A 17,074-nucleotide genomic window follows, 5' to 3' on the forward strand; every position below is an offset into this window, starting at 1 on the left:
CGTGTTTTTCAGCCCGAAATAAACGCGTTTTTTCAGACAACTGAATCCCCATGTAACAGCAAGGCTCAGAAGAGCCCACACACTCAGATCTTAACCCCAGTGTGCAGAAAGTGTCAGAACGTGTTTTTCAGCAGAAATAAACATGTTTCTGCAAGTTTGGTCAACCCCATGAAAGTTATGGGGCAGTAAATGCACACTTTTCAAAACGTGTTTTTCAGCCCGAAATAAACGCGTTTTTTCAGACAACTGAATCCCCATGTAACATCAAGGCTCAGAAGAGCCCACACACTCAGCTCTTAACCCCAGTGTGCAGAAAGTGTCAAAATGTGTTTTTCAGCAGAAATAAACATGTTTCTGCAAGTTTGTTCAACCCCATGTAAGTTATGGGGCAGTAAATGCACACTTTTCAAAACGTGTTTTTCAGCCCGAAATAAACGCGTTTTTTTAGACAACTGAATCTCCATGTAACAGCAAGGCTCAGAAGAGCCCACACACTCAGCTCTTAACCCCAGTGTGCAGAAAGTGTCAAAACGTGTTTTTCAGCAGAAATAAACATGTTTCTGCAAGTTTGGTCAACCCCATGTAAGTTATGGGGCAGTAAATGCACACTTTTCAAAACGTGTTTTTCAGCCCGAAATAAACGCGTTTTTTCAGACAACTGAATCCCCATGTAACATCAAGGCTCAGAAGAGCCCACACACTCAGCTCTTAACCCCAGTGTGCAGAAAGTGTCAAAATGTGTTTTTCAGCAGAAATAAACATGTTTCTGCAAGTTTGGTCAACCCCATGTAAGTTATGGGGCAGTAAATGCACACTTTTCAAAACGTGTTTTTCAGCCCGAAATAAACGCGTTTTTTCAGACAACTGAATCCCCATGTAACATCAAGGCTCAGAAGAGCCCACACACTCAGCTCTTAACCCCAGTGTGCAGAAAGTGTCAAAACGTGTTTTTCAGCAGAAATAAACATGTTTCTGCAAGTTTGGTCAACCCCATGTAAGTTATGGGTCAGTAAATGCACACTTTTCAAAACGTGTTTTTCAGCCCGAAATAAACGCGTTTTTTCAGACAACTGAATCCCCATGTAACAGCAAGGCTCAGAAGAGCCCACACACTCAGCTCTTAACCCCAGTGTGCAGAAAGTGTCAGAACGTGTTTTTCAGCAGAAATAAACATGTTTCTGCAAGTTTGGTCAACCCCATGTAAGTTATGGGGCAGTAAATGCACACTTTTCAAAACGTGTTTTTCAGCCCGAAATAAACGCGTTTTTTCAGACAACTGAATTCCCATGTAACATCAAGGCTCAGAAGAGCCCACACACTCAGATCTTAACCCCAGTGTGCAGAAAGTGTCAAAACGTGTTTTTCAGCAGAAATAAACATGTTTCTGCAAGTTTGGTCAACCCCATGTAAGTTATGGGGCAGTAAATGCACACTTTTCAAAACGTGTTTTTCAGCCCGAAATAAACGCGTTTTTTCAGACAACTGAATCCCCATGTAACATCAAGGCTCAGAAGAGCCCACACACTCAGCTCTTAACCCCAGTGTGCAGAAAGTGTCAAAATGTGTTTTTCAGCAGAAATAAACATGTTTCTGCAAGTTTGTTCAACCCCATGTAAGTTATGGGGCAGTAAATGCACACTTTTCAAAACGTGTTTTTCAGCCCGAAATAAACGCGTTTTTTTAGACAACTGAATCTCCATGTAACAGCAAGGCTCAGAAGAGCCCACACACTCAGCTCTTAACCCCAGTGTGCAGAAAGTGTCAAAACGTGTTTTTCAGCAGAAATAAACATGTTTCTGCAAGTTTGGTCAACCCCATGTAAGTTATGGGGCAGTAAATGCACACTTTTCAAAACGTGTTTTTCAGCCCGAAATAAACGCGTTTTTTCAGACAACTGAATCCCCATGTAACATCAAGGCTCAGAAGAGCCCACACACTCAGCTCTTAACCCCAGTGTGCAGAAAGTGTCAAAATGTGTTTTTCAGCAGAAATAAACATGTTTCTGCAAGTTTGGTCAACCCCATGTAAGTTATGGGGCAGTAAATGCACACTTTTCAAAACGTGTTTTTCAGCCCGAAATAAACGCGTTTTTTCAGACAACTGAATCCCCATGTAACATCAAGGCTCAGAAGAGCCCACACACTCAGCTCTTAACCCCAGTGTGCAGAAAGTGTCAAAACGTGTTTTTCAGCAGAAATAAACATGTTTCTGCAAGTTTGGTCAACCCCATGTAAGTTATGGGTCAGTAAATGCACACTTTTCAAAACGTGTTTTTCAGCCCGAAATAAACGCGTTTTTTCAGACAACTGAATCCCCATGTAACAGCAAGGCTCAGAAGAGCCCACACACTCAGCTCTTAACCCCAGTGTGCAGAAAGTGTCAGAACGTGTTTTTCAGCAGAAATAAACATGTTTCTGCAAGTTTGGTCAACCCCATGTAAGTTATGGGGCAGTAAATGCACACTTTTCAAAACGTGTTTTTCAGCCCGAAATAAACGCGTTTTTTCAGACAACTGAATTCCCATGTAACATCAAGGCTCAGAAGAGCCCACACACTCAGATCTTAACCCCAGTGTGCAGAAAGTGTCAAAACGTGTTTTTCAGCAGAAATAAACATGTTTCTGCAAGTTTGGTCAACCCCATGTAAGTTATGGGGCAGTAAATGCACACTTTTCAAAACGTGTTTTTCAGCCCGAAATAAACGCGTTTTTTCAGACAACTGAATCCCCATGTAACAGCAAGGCTCAGAAGAGCCCACACACTCAGCTCTTAACCCCAGTGTGCAGAAAGTGTCAAAACGTGTTTTTCAGCAGAAATAAACATGTTTCTGCAAGTTTGGTCAACCCCATGTAAGTTATGGGGCAGTAAATGCACACTTTTCAAAACGTGTTTTTCAGCCCGAAATAAACGCGTTTTTTCAGACAACTGAATCCCCATGTAACAGCAAGGCTCAGAAGAGCCCACACACTCAAATCTTAACCCCAGTGTGCAGAAAGTGTCAGAACGTGTTTTTCAGCAGAAATAAACATGTTTCTGCAAGTTTGGTCAACCCCATGTAAGTTATGGGGCAGTAAATGCACACTTTTCAAAACGTGTTTTTCAGCCCGAAATAAACGCGTTTTTTCAGACAACTGAATCCCCATGTAACATCAAGGCTCAGAAGAGCCCACACACTCAGCTCTTAACCCCAGTGTGCAGAAAGTGTCAAAACGTGTTTTTCAGCAGAAATAAACATGTTTCTGCAAGTTTGGTCAACCCCATGTAAGTTATGGGTCAGTAAATGCACACTTTTCAAAACGTGTTTTTCAGCCCGAAATAAACGCGTTTTTTCAGACAACTGAATCCCCATGTAACAGCAAGGCTCAGAAGAGCCCACACACTCAGATCTTAACCCCAGTGTGCAGAAAGTGTCAGAACGTGTTTTTCAGCAGAAATAAACATGTTTCTGCAAGTTTGGTCAACCCCATGTAAGTTATGGGGCAGTAAATGCACACTTTTCAAAACGTGTTTTTCAGCCCGAAATAAACGCGTTTTTTCAGACAACTGAATTCCCATGTAACATCAAGGCTCAGAAGAGCCCAGACACTCAGATCTTAACCCCAGTGTGCAGAAAGTGTCAGAACGTGTTTTTCAGCAGAAATAAACATGTTTCTGCAAGTTTGGTCAACCCCATGTAAGTTATGGGGCAGTAAATGCACACTTTTCAAAACGTGTTTTTCAGCCCGAAATAAACGCGTTTTTTCAGACAACTGAATCCCCATGTAACATCAAGGCTCAGAAGAGCCCACACACTCAGCTCTTAACCCCAGTGTGCAGAAAGTGTCAGAACGTGTTTTTCAGCAGAAATAAACATGTTTCTGCAAGTTTGGTCAACCCCATGTAAGTTATGGGGCAGTAAATGCACACTTTTCAAAACGTGTTTTTCAGCCCGAAATAAACGCGTTTTTTCAGACAACTGAATCCCCATGTAACAGCAAGGCTCAGAAGAGCCCACACACTCAGATCTTAACCCCAGTGTGCAGAAAGTGTCAGAACGTGTTTTTCAGCAGAAATAAACATGTTTCTGCAAGTTTGGTCAACCCCATGTAAGTTATGGGGCAGTAAATGCACACTTTTCAAAACGTGTTTTTCAGCCCGAAATAAACGCGTTTTTTCAGACAACTGAATCCCCATGTAACATCAAGGCTCAGAAGAGCCCACACACTCAGCTCTTAACCCCAGTGTGCAGAAAGTGTCAAAACGTGTTTTTCAGCAGAAATAAACATGTTTCTGCAAGTTTGGTCAACCCCATGTAAGTTATGGGGCAGTAAATGCACACTTTTCAAAACGTGTTTTTCAGCCCGAAATAAACGCGTTTTTTCAGACAACTGAATTCCCATGTAACATCAAGGCTCAGAAGAGCCCACACACTCAGATCTTAACCCCAGTGTGCAGAAAGTGTCAAAACGTGTTTTTCAGCAGAAATAAACATGTTTCTGCAAGTTTGGTCAACCCCATGTAAGTTATGGGGCAGTAAATGCACACTTTTCAAAACGTGTTTTTCAGCCCGAAATAAACGCGTTTTTTCAGACAACTGAATCCCCATGTAACAGCAAGGCTCAGAAGAGCCCACACACTCAGCTCTTAACCCCAGTGTGCAGAAAGTGTCAAAACGTGTTTTTCAGCAGAAATAAACATGTTTCTGCAAGTTTGTTCAACCCCATGTAAGTTATGGGGCAGTAAATGCACACTTTTCAAAACGTGTTTTTCAGCCCGAAATAAACGCGTTTTTTTAGACAACTGAATCTCCATGCAACAGCAAGGCTCAGAAGAGCCCACACACTCAGCTCTTAACCCCAGTGTGCAGAAAGTGTCAAAACGTGTTTTTCAGCAGAAATAAACATGTTTCTGCAAGTTTGGTCAACCCCATGTAAGTTATGGGGCAGTAAATGCACACTTTTCAAAACGTGTTTTTCAGCCCGAAATAAACGCGTTTTTTCAGACAACTGAATCCCCATGTAACATCAAGGCTCAGAAGAGCCCACACACTCAGCTCTTAACCCCAGTGTGCAGAAAGTGTCAAAATGTGTTTTTCAGCAGAAATAAACATGTTTCTGCAAGTTTGGTCAACCCCATGTAAGTTATGGGGCAGTAAATGCACACTTTTCAAAACGTGTTTTTCAGCCCGAAATAAACGCGTTTTTTCAGACAACTGAATCTCCATGTAACAGCAAGGCTCAGAAGAGCCCACACACTCAGCTCTTAACCCCAGTGTGCAGAAAGTGTCAAAACGTGTTTTTCAGCAGAAATAAACATGTTTCTGCAAGTTTGGTCAACCCCATGTAAGTTATGGGTCAGTAAATGCACACTTTTCAAAACGTGTTTTTCAGCCCGAAATAAACGCGTTTTTTCAGACAACTGAATCCCCATGTAACAGCAAGGCTCAGAAGAGCCCACACACTCAGATCTTAACCCCAGTGTGCAGAAAGTGTCAGAACGTGTTTTTCAGCAGAAATAAACATGTTTCTGCAAGTTTGGTCAACCCCATGTAAGTTATGGGGCAGTAAATGCACACTTTTCAAAACGTGTTTTTCAGCCCGAAATAAACGCTTTTTTTCAGACAACTGAATCCCCATGTAACATCAAGGCTCAGAAGAGCCCACACACTCAGCTCTTAACCCCAGTGTGCAGAAAGTGTCAAAACGTGTTTTTCAGCAGAAATAAACATGTTTCTGCAAGTTTGGTCAACCCCATGTAAGTTATGGGTCAGTAAATGCACACTTTTCAAAACGTGTTTTTCAGCCCGAAATAAACGCGTTTTTTCAGACAACTGAATCCCCATGTAACAGCAAGGCTCAGAAGAGCCCACACACTCAGATCTTAACCCCAGTGTGCAGAAAGTGTCAGAACGTGTTTTTCAGCAGAAATAAACATGTTTCTGCAAGTTTGGTCAACCCCATGTAAGTTATGGGGCAGTAAATGCACACTTTTCAAAACGTGTTTTTCAGCCCGAAATAAACGCGTTTTTTCAGACAACTGAATCCCCATGTAACATCAAGGCTCAGAAGAGCCCACACACTCAGCTCTTAACCCCAGTGTGCAGAAAGTGTCAGAACGTGTTTTTCAGCAGAAATAAACATGTTTCTGCAAGTTTGGTCAACCCCATGTAAGTTATGGGGCAGTAAATGCACACTTTTCAAAACGTGTTTTTCAGCCCGAAATAAACGCGTTTTTTCAGACAACTGAATCCCCATGTAACAGCAAGGCTCAGAAGAGCCCACACACTCAGATCTTAACCCCATTGTGCAGAAAGTGTCAGAACGTGTTTTTCAGCAGAAATAAACATGTTTCTGCAAGTTTGGTCAACCCCATGTAAGTTATGGGGCAGTAAATGCACACTTTTCAAAACGTGTTTTTCAGCCCGAAATAAACGCGTTTTTTCAGACAACTGAATCCCCATGTAACAGCAAGGCTCAGAAGAGCCCACACACTCAGATCTTAACCCCATTGTGCAGAAAGTGTCAAAACGTGTTTTTCAGCAGAAATAAACATGTTTCTGCAAGTTTGGTCAACCCCATGTAAGTTATGGGGCAGTAAATGCACACTTTTCAAAACGTGTTTTTCAGCCCGAAATAAACGCGTTTTTTCAGACAACTGAATCCCCATGTAACAGCAAGGCTCAGAAGAGCCCACACACTCAGATCTTAACCCCATTGTGCAGAAAGTGTCAGAACGTGTTTTTCAGCAGAAATAAACATGTTTCTGCAAGTTTGGTCAACCCCATGTAAGTTATGGGGCAGTAAATGCACACTTTTCAAAACGTGTTTTTCAGCCCGAAATAAACGCGTTTTTTCAGACAACTGAATCCCCATGTAACATCAAGGCTCAGAAGAGCCCAGACACTCAGATCTTAACCCCAGTGTGCAGAAAGTGTCAAAACGTGTTTTTCAGCAGAAATAAACATGTTTCTGCAAGTTTGGTCAACCCCATGTAAGTTATGGGGCAGTAAATGCACACTTTTCAAAACGTGTTTTTCAGCCCGAAATAAACGCGTTTTTTCAGACAACTGAATCCCCATGTAACATCAAGGCTCAGAAGAGCCCACACACTCAGCTCTTAACCCCAGTGTGCAGAAAGTGTCAAAATGTGTTTTTCAGCAGAAATAAACATGTTTCTGCAAGTTTGGTCAACCCCATGTAAGTTATGGGTCAGTAAATGCACACTTTTCAAAACGTGTTTTTCAGCCCGAAATAAACGCGTTTTTTCAGACAACTGAATCCCCATGTAACAGCAAGGCTCAGAAGAGCCCACACACTCAGCTCTTAACCCCAGTGTGCAGAAAGTGTCAAAACGTGTTTTTCAGCAGAAATAAACATGTTTCTGCAAGTTTGGTCAACCCCATGTAAGTTATGGGTCAGTAAATGCACACTTTTCAAAACGTGTTTTTCAGCCCGAAATAAACACGTTTTTTCAGACAACTGAATCCCCATGTAACATCAAGGCTCAGAAGAGCCCACACACTCAGCTCTTAACCCCAGTGTGCAGAAAGTGTCAAAATGTGTTTTTCAGCAGAAATAAACATGTTTCTGCAAGTTTGGTCAACCCCATGTAAGTTATGGGGCAGTAAATGCACACTTTTCAAAACGTGTTTTTCAGCCCGAAATAAACGCGTTTTTTCAGACAACTGAATCCCCATGTAACAGCAAGGCTCAGAAGAGCCCACACACTCAGATCTTAACCCCATTGTGCAGAAAGTGTCAGAACGTGTTTTTCAGCAGAAATAAACATGTTTCTGCAAGTTTGGTCAACCCCATGAAAGTTATGGGGCAGTAAATGCACACTTTTCAAAACGTGTTTTTCAGCCCGAAATAAACGCGTTTTTTCAGACAACTGAATCCCCATGTAACAGCAAGGCTCAGAAGAGCCCACACACTCAGCTCTTAACCCCAGTGTGCAGAAAGTGTCAAAACGTGTTTTTCAGCAGAAATAAACATGTTTCTGCAAGTTTGGTCAACCCCATCTAAGTTATGGGGCAGTAAATGCACACTTTTCAAAATGTGTTTTTCAGCCCGAAATAAACATGTTTTTTCAGACAACTGAATCCCCATGTAACAGCAAAGCTCAGAAGAGCCCACACACTCAGCTCTTAACCCCAGTGTGCAGAAAGTGTCAAAACGTGTTTTTCAGCAGAAATAAACATGTTTCTGCAAGTTTGGTCAACCCCATGTAAGTTATGGGGCAGTAAATGCACACTTTTCAAAACGTGTTTTTCAGCCCGAAATAAACGCGTTTTTTCAGACAACTGAATCCCCATGTAACATCAAGGCTCAGAAGAGCCCACACACTCAGCTCTTAACCCCAGTGTGCAGAAAGTGTCAAAACGTGTTTTTCAGCAGAAATAAACATGTTTCTGCAAGTTTGGTCAACCCCATGTAAGTTATGGGGCAGTAAATGCACACTTTTCAAAACGTGTTTTTCAGCCCGAAATAAACGCGTTTTTTCAGACAACTGAATCCCCATGTAACAGCAAGGCTCAGAAGAGCCCACACACTCAGCTCTTAACCCCAGTGTGCAGAAAGTGTCAAAACGTGTTTTTCAGCAGAAATAAACATGTTTCTGCAAGTTTGGTCAACCCCATGTAAGTTATGGGGCAGTAAATGCACACTTTTCAAAACGTGTTTTTCAGCCCGAAATAAACGCGTTTTTTCAGACAACTGAATCCCCATGTAACATCAAGGCTCAGAAGAGCTCACACACTCAGCTCTTAACCCCAGTGTGCAGAAAGTGTCAAAATGTGTTTTTCAGCAGAAATAAACATGTTTCTGCAAGTTTGGTCAACCCCATGTAAGTTATGGGGCAGTAAATGCACACTTTTCAAAACGTGTTTTTCAGCCCGAAATAAACGCGTTTTTTCAGACAACTGAATCTCCATGTAACAGCAAGGCTCAGAAGAGCCCACACACTCAGCTCTTAACCCCAGTGTGCAGAAAGTGTCAAAACGTGTTTTTCAGCAGAAATAAACATGTTTCTGCAAGTTTGGTCAACCCCATGTAAGTTATGGGGCAGTAAATGCACACTTTTCAAAACGTGTTTTTCAGCCCGAAATAAACGCGTTTTTTCAGACAACTGAATCCCCATGTAACAGCAAAGCTCAGAAGAGCCCACACACTCAGCTCTTAACCCCAGTGTGCAGAAAGTGTCAAAACGTGTTTTTCAGCAGAAATAAACATGTTTCTGCAAGTTTGGTCAACCCCATGTAAGTTATGGGGCAGTAAATGCACACTTTTCAAAACGTGTTTTTCAGCCCGAAATAAACGCGTTTTTTCAGACAACTGAATCCCCATGTAACATCAAGGCTCAGAAGAGCCCACACACTCAGCTCTTAACCCCAGTGTGCAGAAAGTGTCAAAATGTGTTTTTCAGCAGAAATAAACATGTTTCTGCAAGTTTGGTCAACCCCATGTAAGTTATGGGGCAGTAAATGCACACTTTTCAAAACGTGTTTTTCAGCCCGAAATAAACGCGTTTTTTCAGACAACTGAATCCCCATGTAACAGCAAGGCTCAGAAGAGCCCACACACTCAGATCTTAACCCCATTGTGCAGAAAGTGTCAGAACGTGTTTTTCAGCAGAAATAAACATGTTTCTGCAAGTTTGGTCAACCCCATGTAAGTTATGGGGCAGTAAATGCACACTTTTCAAAACGTGTTTTTCAGCCCGAAATAAACGCGTTTTTTCAGACAACTGAATCCCCATGTAACATCAAGGCTCAGAAGAGCCCAGACACTCAGATCTTAACCCCAGTGTGCAGAAAGTGTCAAAACGTGTTTTTCAGCAGAAATAAACATGTTTCTGCAAGTTTGGTCAACCCCATGTAAGTTATGGGGCAGTAAATGCACACTTTTCAAAACGTGTTTTTCAGCCCGAAATAAACGCGTTTTTTCAGACAACTGAATCCCCATGTAACATCAAGGCTCAGAAGAGCCCACACACTCAGCTCTTAACCCCAGTGTGCAGAAAGTGTCAAAATGTGTTTTTCAGCAGAAATAAACATGTTTCTGCAAGTTTGGTCAACCCCATGTAAGTTATGGGTCAGTAAATGCACACTTTTCAAAACGTGTTTTTCAGCCCGAAATAAACGCGTTTTTTCAGACAACTGAATCCCCATGTAACAGCAAGGCTCAGAAGAGCCCACACACTCAGCTCTTAACCCCAGTGTGCAGAAAGTGTCAAAACGTGTTTTTCAGCAGAAATAAACATGTTTCTGCAAGTTTGGTCAACCCCATGTAAGTTATGGGTCAGTAAATGCACACTTTTCAAAACGTGTTTTTCAGCCCGAAATAAACACGTTTTTTCAGACAACTGAATCCCCATGTAACATCAAGGCTCAGAAGAGCCCACACACTCAGCTCTTAACCCCAGTGTGCAGAAAGTGTCAAAATGTGTTTTTCAGCAGAAATAAACATGTTTCTGCAAGTTTGGTCAACCCCATGTAAGTTATGGGGCAGTAAATGCACACTTTTCAAAACGTGTTTTTCAGCCCGAAATAAACGCGTTTTTTCAGACAACTGAATCCCCATGTAACAGCAAGGCTCAGAAGAGCCCACACACTCAGATCTTAACCCCATTGTGCAGAAAGTGTCAGAACGTGTTTTTCAGCAGAAATAAACATGTTTCTGCAAGTTTGGTCAACCCCATGAAAGTTATGGGGCAGTAAATGCACACTTTTCAAAACGTGTTTTTCAGCCCGAAATAAACGCGTTTTTTCAGACAACTGAATCCCCATGTAACAGCAAGGCTCAGAAGAGCCCACACACTCAGCTCTTAACCCCAGTGTGCAGAAAGTGTCAAAACGTGTTTTTCAGCAGAAATAAACATGTTTCTGCAAGTTTGGTCAACCCCATCTAAGTTATGGGGCAGTAAATGCACACTTTTCAAAATGTGTTTTTCAGCCCGAAATAAACATGTTTTTTCAGACAACTGAATCCCCATGTAACAGCAAAGCTCAGAAGAGCCCACACACTCAGCTCTTAACCCCAGTGTGCAGAAAGTGTCAAAACGTGTTTTTCAGCAGAAATAAACATGTTTCTGCAAGTTTGGTCAACCCCATGTAAGTTATGGGGCAGTAAATGCACACTTTTCAAAACGTGTTTTTCAGCCCGAAATAAACGCGTTTTTTCAGACAACTGAATCCCCATGTAACATCAAGGCTCAGAAGAGCCCACACACTCAGCTCTTAACCCCAGTGTGCAGAAAGTGTCAAAACGTGTTTTTCAGCAGAAATAAACATGTTTCTGCAAGTTTGGTCAACCCCATGTAAGTTATGGGGCAGTAAATGCACACTTTTCAAAACGTGTTTTTCAGCCCGAAATAAACGCGTTTTTTCAGACAACTGAATCCCCATGTAACAGCAAGGCTCAGAAGAGCCCACACACTCAGCTCTTAACCCCAGTGTGCAGAAAGTGTCAAAACGTGTTTTTCAGCAGAAATAAACATGTTTCTGCAAGTTTGGTCAACCCCATGTAAGTTATGGGGCAGTAAATGCACACTTTTCAAAACGTGTTTTTCAGCCCGAAATAAACGCGTTTTTTCAGACAACTGAATCCCCATGTAACATCAAGGCTCAGAAGAGCCCACACACTCAGCTCTTAACCCCAGTGTGCAGAAAGTGTCAGAACGTGTTTTTCTGCAGAAATAAACATGTTTCTGCAAGTTTGGTCAACCCCATGTAAGTTATGGGGCAGTAAATGCACACTTTTCAAAACGTGTTTTTCAGCCCGAAATAAACGCGTTTTTTCAGACAACTGAATCCCCATGTAACATCAAGGCTCAGAAGAGCCCACACACTCAGCTCTTAACCCCAGTGTGCAGAAAGTGTCAAAACGTGTTTTTCAGCAGAAATAAACATGTTTCTGCAAGTTTGGTCAACCCCATGTAAGTTATGGGTCAGTAAATGCACACTTTTCAAAACGTGTTTTTCAGCCCGAAATAAACGCGTTTTTTCAGACAACTGAATCCCCATGTAACAGCAAGGCTCAGAAGAGCCCACACACTCAGATCTTAACCCCAGTGTGCAGAAAGTGTCAGAACGTGTTTTTCAGCAGAAATAAACATGTTTCTGCAAGTTTGGTCAACCCCATGTAAGTTATGGGGCAGTAAATGCACACTTTTCAAAACGTGTTTTTCAGCCCGAAATAAACGCGTTTTTTCAGACAACTGAATCCCCATGTAACATCAAGGCTCAGAAGAGCCCACACACTCAGATCTTAACCCCAGTGTGCAGAAAGTGTCAAAATGTGTTTTTCAGCAGAAATAAACATGTTTCTGCAAGTTTGGTCAACCCCATGTAAGTTATGGGGCAGTAAATGCACACTTTTCAAAACGTGTTTTTCAGCCCGAAATAAACGTGTTTTTTCAGACAACTGAATCCCCATGTAACAGCAAGGCTCAGAAGAGCCCACACACTCAGATCTTAACCCCATTGTGCAGAAAGTGTCAGAACGTGTTTTTCAGCAGAAATAAACATGTTTCTGCAAGTTTGGTCAACCCCATGTAAGTTATGGGGCAGTAAATGCACACTTTTCAAAACGTGTTTTTCAGCCCGAAATAAACGCGTTTTTTCAGACAACTGAATCCCCATGTAACATCAAGGCTCAGAAGAGCCCACACACTCAGCTCTTAACCCCAGTGTGCAGAAAGTGTCAAAACGTGTTTTTCAGCAGAAATAAACATGTTTCTGCAAGTTTGGTCAACCCCATGTAAGTTATGGGTCAGTAAATGCACACTTTTCAATACGTGTTTTTCAGCCCGAAATAAACGCGTTTTTTCAGACAACTGAATCCCCATGTAACAGCAAGGCTCAGAAGAGCCCACACACTCAGATCTTAACCCCAGTGTGCAGAAAGTGTCAGAACGTGTTTTTCAGCAGAAATAAACATGTTTCTGCAAGTTTGGTCAACCCCATGTAAGTTATGGGGCAGTAAATGCACACTTTTCAAAACGTGTTTTTCAGCCCGAAATAAACGCGTTTTTTCAGACAACTGAATCCCCATGTAACATCAAGGCTCAGAAGAGCCCACACACTCAGCTCTTAACCCCAGTGTGCAGAAAGTGTCAAAACGTGTTTTTCAGCAGAAATAAACATGTTTCTGCAAGTTTGGTCAACCCCATGTAAGTTATGGGTCAGTAAATGCACACTTTTCAAAACGTGTTTTTCAGCCCGAAATAAACGCGATTTTTCAGACAACTGAATCCCCATGTAACAGCAAGGCTCAGAAGAGCCCACACACTCAGATCTTAACCCCAGTGTGCAGAAAGTGTCAGAACGTGTTTTTCAGCAGAAATAAACATGTTTCTGCAAGTTTGGTCAACCCCATGTAAGTTATGGGGCAGTAAATGCACACTTTTCAAAACGTGTTTTTCAGCCCGAAATAAACGCGTTTTTTCAGACAACTGAATCCCCATGTAACATCAAGGCTCAGAAGAGCCCACACACTCAGCTCTTAACCCCAGTGTCCAGAAAGTGTCAAAATGTGTTTTTCAGCAGAAATAAACATGTTTCTGCAAGTTTGGTCAACCCCATGTAAGTTATGGGGCAGTAAATGCACACTTTTCAAAACGTGTTTTTCAGCCCGAAATAAACGCGTTTTTTCAGACAACTGAATCCCCATGTAACATCAAGGCTCAGAAGAGCCCACACACTCAGCTCTTAACCCCAGTGTGCAGAAAGTGTCAAAATGTGTTTTTCAGCAGAAATAAACATGTTTCTGCAAGTTTGGTCAACCCCATGTAAGTTATGGGTCAGTAAATGCACACTTTTCAAAACGTGTTTTTCAGCCCGAAATAAACGCGTTTTTTCAGACAACTGAATCCCCATGTAACAGCAAGGCTCAGAAGAGCCCACACACTCAGCTCTTAACCCCAGTGTGCAGAAAGTGTCAAAACGTGTTTTTCAGCAGAAATAAACATGTTTCTGCAAGTTTGGTCAACCCCATGTAAGTTATGGGTCAGTAAATGCACACTTTTCAAAACGTGTTTTTCAGCCCGAAATAAACACGTTTTTTCAGACAACTGAATCCCCATGTAACATCAAGGCTCAGAAGAGCCCACACACTCAGCTCTTAACCCCAGTGTGCAGAAAGTGTCAAAATGTGTTTTTCAGCAGAAATAAACATGTTTCTGCAAGTTTGGTCAACCCCATGTAAGTTATGGGGCAGTAAATGCACACTTTTCAAAACGTGTTTTTCAGCCCGAAATAAACGCGTTTTTTCAGACAACTGAATCCCCATGTAACAGCAAGGCTCAGAAGAGCCCACACACTCAGCTCTTAACCCCAGTGTGCAGAAAGTGTCAAAACGTGTTTTTCAGCAGAAATAAACATGTTTCTGCAAGTTTGGTCAACCCCATCTAAGTTATGGGGCAGTAAATGCACACTTTTCAAAATGTGTTTTTCAGCCCGAAATAAACATGTTTTTTCAGACAACTGAATCCCCATGTAACAGCAAAGCTCAGAAGAGCCCACACACTCAGCTCTTAACCCCAGTGTGCAGAAAGTGTCAAAACGTGTTTTTCAGCAGAAATAAACATGTTTCTGCAAGTTTGGTCAACCCCATGTAAGTTATGGGGCAGTAAATGCACACTTTTCAAAACGTGTTTTTCAGCCCGAAATAAACGCGTTTTTTCAGACAACTGAATCCCCATGTAACATCAAGGCTCAGAAGAGCCCACACACTCAGCTCTTAACCCCAGTGTGCAGAAAGTGTCAAAACGTGTTTTTCAGCAGAAATAAACATGTTTCTGCAAGTTTGGTCAACCCCATGTAAGTTATGGGGCAGTAAATGCACACTTTTCAAAACGTGTTTTTCAGCCCGAAATAAACGCGTTTTTTCAGACAACTGAATCCCCATGTAACAGCAAGGCTCAGAAGAGCCCACACACTCAGCTCTTAACCCCAGTGTGCAGAAAGTGTCAAAACGTGTTTTTCAGCAGAAATAAACATGTTTCTGCAAGTTTGGTCAACCCCATGTAAGTTATGGGGCAGTAAATGCACACTTTTCAAAACGTGTTTTTCAGCCCGAAATAAACGCGTTTTTTCAGACAACTGAATCCCCATGTAACATCAAGGCTCAGAAGAGCCCACACACTCAGCTCTTAACCCCAGTGTGCAGAAAGTGTCAGAACGTGTTTTTCTGCAGAAATAAACATGTTTCTGCAAGTTTGGTCAACCCCATGTAAGTTATGGGGCAGTAAATGCACACTTTTCAAAACGTGTTTTTCAGCCCGAAATAAACGCGTTTTTTCAGACAACTGAATCCCCATGTAACATCAAGGCTCAGAAGAGCCCACACACTCAGCTCTTAACCCCAGTGTGCAGAAAGTGTCAAAACGTGTTTTTCAGCAGAAATAAACATGTTTCTGCAAGTTTGGTCAACCCCATGTAAGTTATGGGTCAGTAAATGCACACTTTTCAAAACGTGTTTTTCAGCCCGAAATAAACGCGTTTTTTCAGACAACTGAATCCCCATGTAACAGCAAGGCTCAGAAGAGCCCACACACTCAGATCTTAACCCCAGTGTGCAGAAAGTGTCAGAACGTGTTTTTCAGCAGAAATAAACATGTTTCTGCAAGTTTGGTCAACCCCATGTAAGTTATGGGGCAGTAAATGCACACTTTTCAAAACGTGTTTTTCAGCCCGAAATAAACGCGTTTTTTCAGACAACTGAATCCCCATGTAACATCAAGGCTCAGAAGAGCCCACACACTCAGATCTTAACCCCAGTGTGCAGAAAGTGTCAAAATGTGTTTTTCAGCAGAAATAAACATGTTTCTGCAAGTTTGGTCAACCCCATGTAAGTTATGGGGCAGTAAATGCACACTTTTCAAAACGTGTTTTTCAGCCCGAAATAAACGTGTTTTTTCAGACAACTGAATCCCCATGTAACAGCAAGGCTCAGAAGAGCCCACACACTCAGATCTTAACCCCATTGTGCAGAAAGTGTCAGAACGTGTTTTTCAGCAGAAATAAACATGTTTCTGCAAGTTTGGTCAACCCCATGTAAGTTATGGGGCAGTAAATGCACACTTTTCAAAACGTGTTTTTCAGCCCGAAATAAACGCGTTTTTTCAGACAACTGAATCCCCATGTAACATCAAGGCTCAGAAGAGCCCACACACTCAGCTCTTAACCCCAGTGTGCAGAAAGTGTCAAAACGTGTTTTTCAGCAGAAATAAACATGTTTCTGCAAGTTTGGTCAACCCCATGTAAGTTATGGGTCAGTAAATGCACACTTTTCAATACGTGTTTTTCAGCCCGAAATAAACGCGTTTTTTCAGACAACTGAATCCCCATGTAACAGCAAGGCTCAGAAGAGCCCACACACTCAGATCTTAACCCCAGTGTGCAGAAAGTGTCAGAACGTGTTTTTCAGCAGAAATAAACATGTTTCTGCAAGTTTGGTCAACCCCATGTAAGTTATGGGGCAGTAAATGCACACTTTTCAAAACGTGTTTTTCAGCCCGAAATAAACGCGTTTTTTCAGACAACTGAATCCCCATGTAACATCAAGGCTCAGAAGAGCCCACACACTCAGCTCTTAACCCCAGTGTGCAGAAAGTGTCAAAACGTGTTTTTCAGCAGAAATAAACATGTTTCTGCAAGTTTGGTCAACCCCATGTAAGTTATGGGTCAGTAAATGCACACTTTTCAAAACGTGTTTTTCAGCCCGAAATAAACGCGATTTTTCAGACAACTGAATCCCCATGTAACAGCAAGGCTCAGAAGAGCCCACACACTCAGATCTTAACCCCAGTGTGCAGAAAGTGTCAGAACGTGTTTTTCAGCAGAAATAAACATGTTTCTGCAAGTTTGGTCAACCCCATGTAAGTTATGGGGCAGTAAATGCACACTTTTCAAAACGTGTTTTTCAGCCCGAAATAAACGCGTTTTTTCAGACAACTGAATCCCCATGTAACATCAAGGCTCAGAAGAGCCCACACACTCAGCTCTTAACCCCAGTGTCCAGAAAGTGTCAAAATGTGTTTTTCAGCAGAAATAAACATGTTTCTGCAAGTTTGGTCAACCCCATGTAAGTTATGGG

The sequence above is a fragment of the Lepisosteus platostomus genome, chromosome 6 (assembly GCF_059453375.1).
Source record: "Lepisosteus platostomus isolate fLepPlt1 chromosome 6, fLepPlt1.hap1, whole genome shotgun sequence".
Taxonomy (NCBI): Eukaryota; Metazoa; Chordata; class Actinopteri; order Semionotiformes; family Lepisosteidae; genus Lepisosteus; species Lepisosteus platostomus.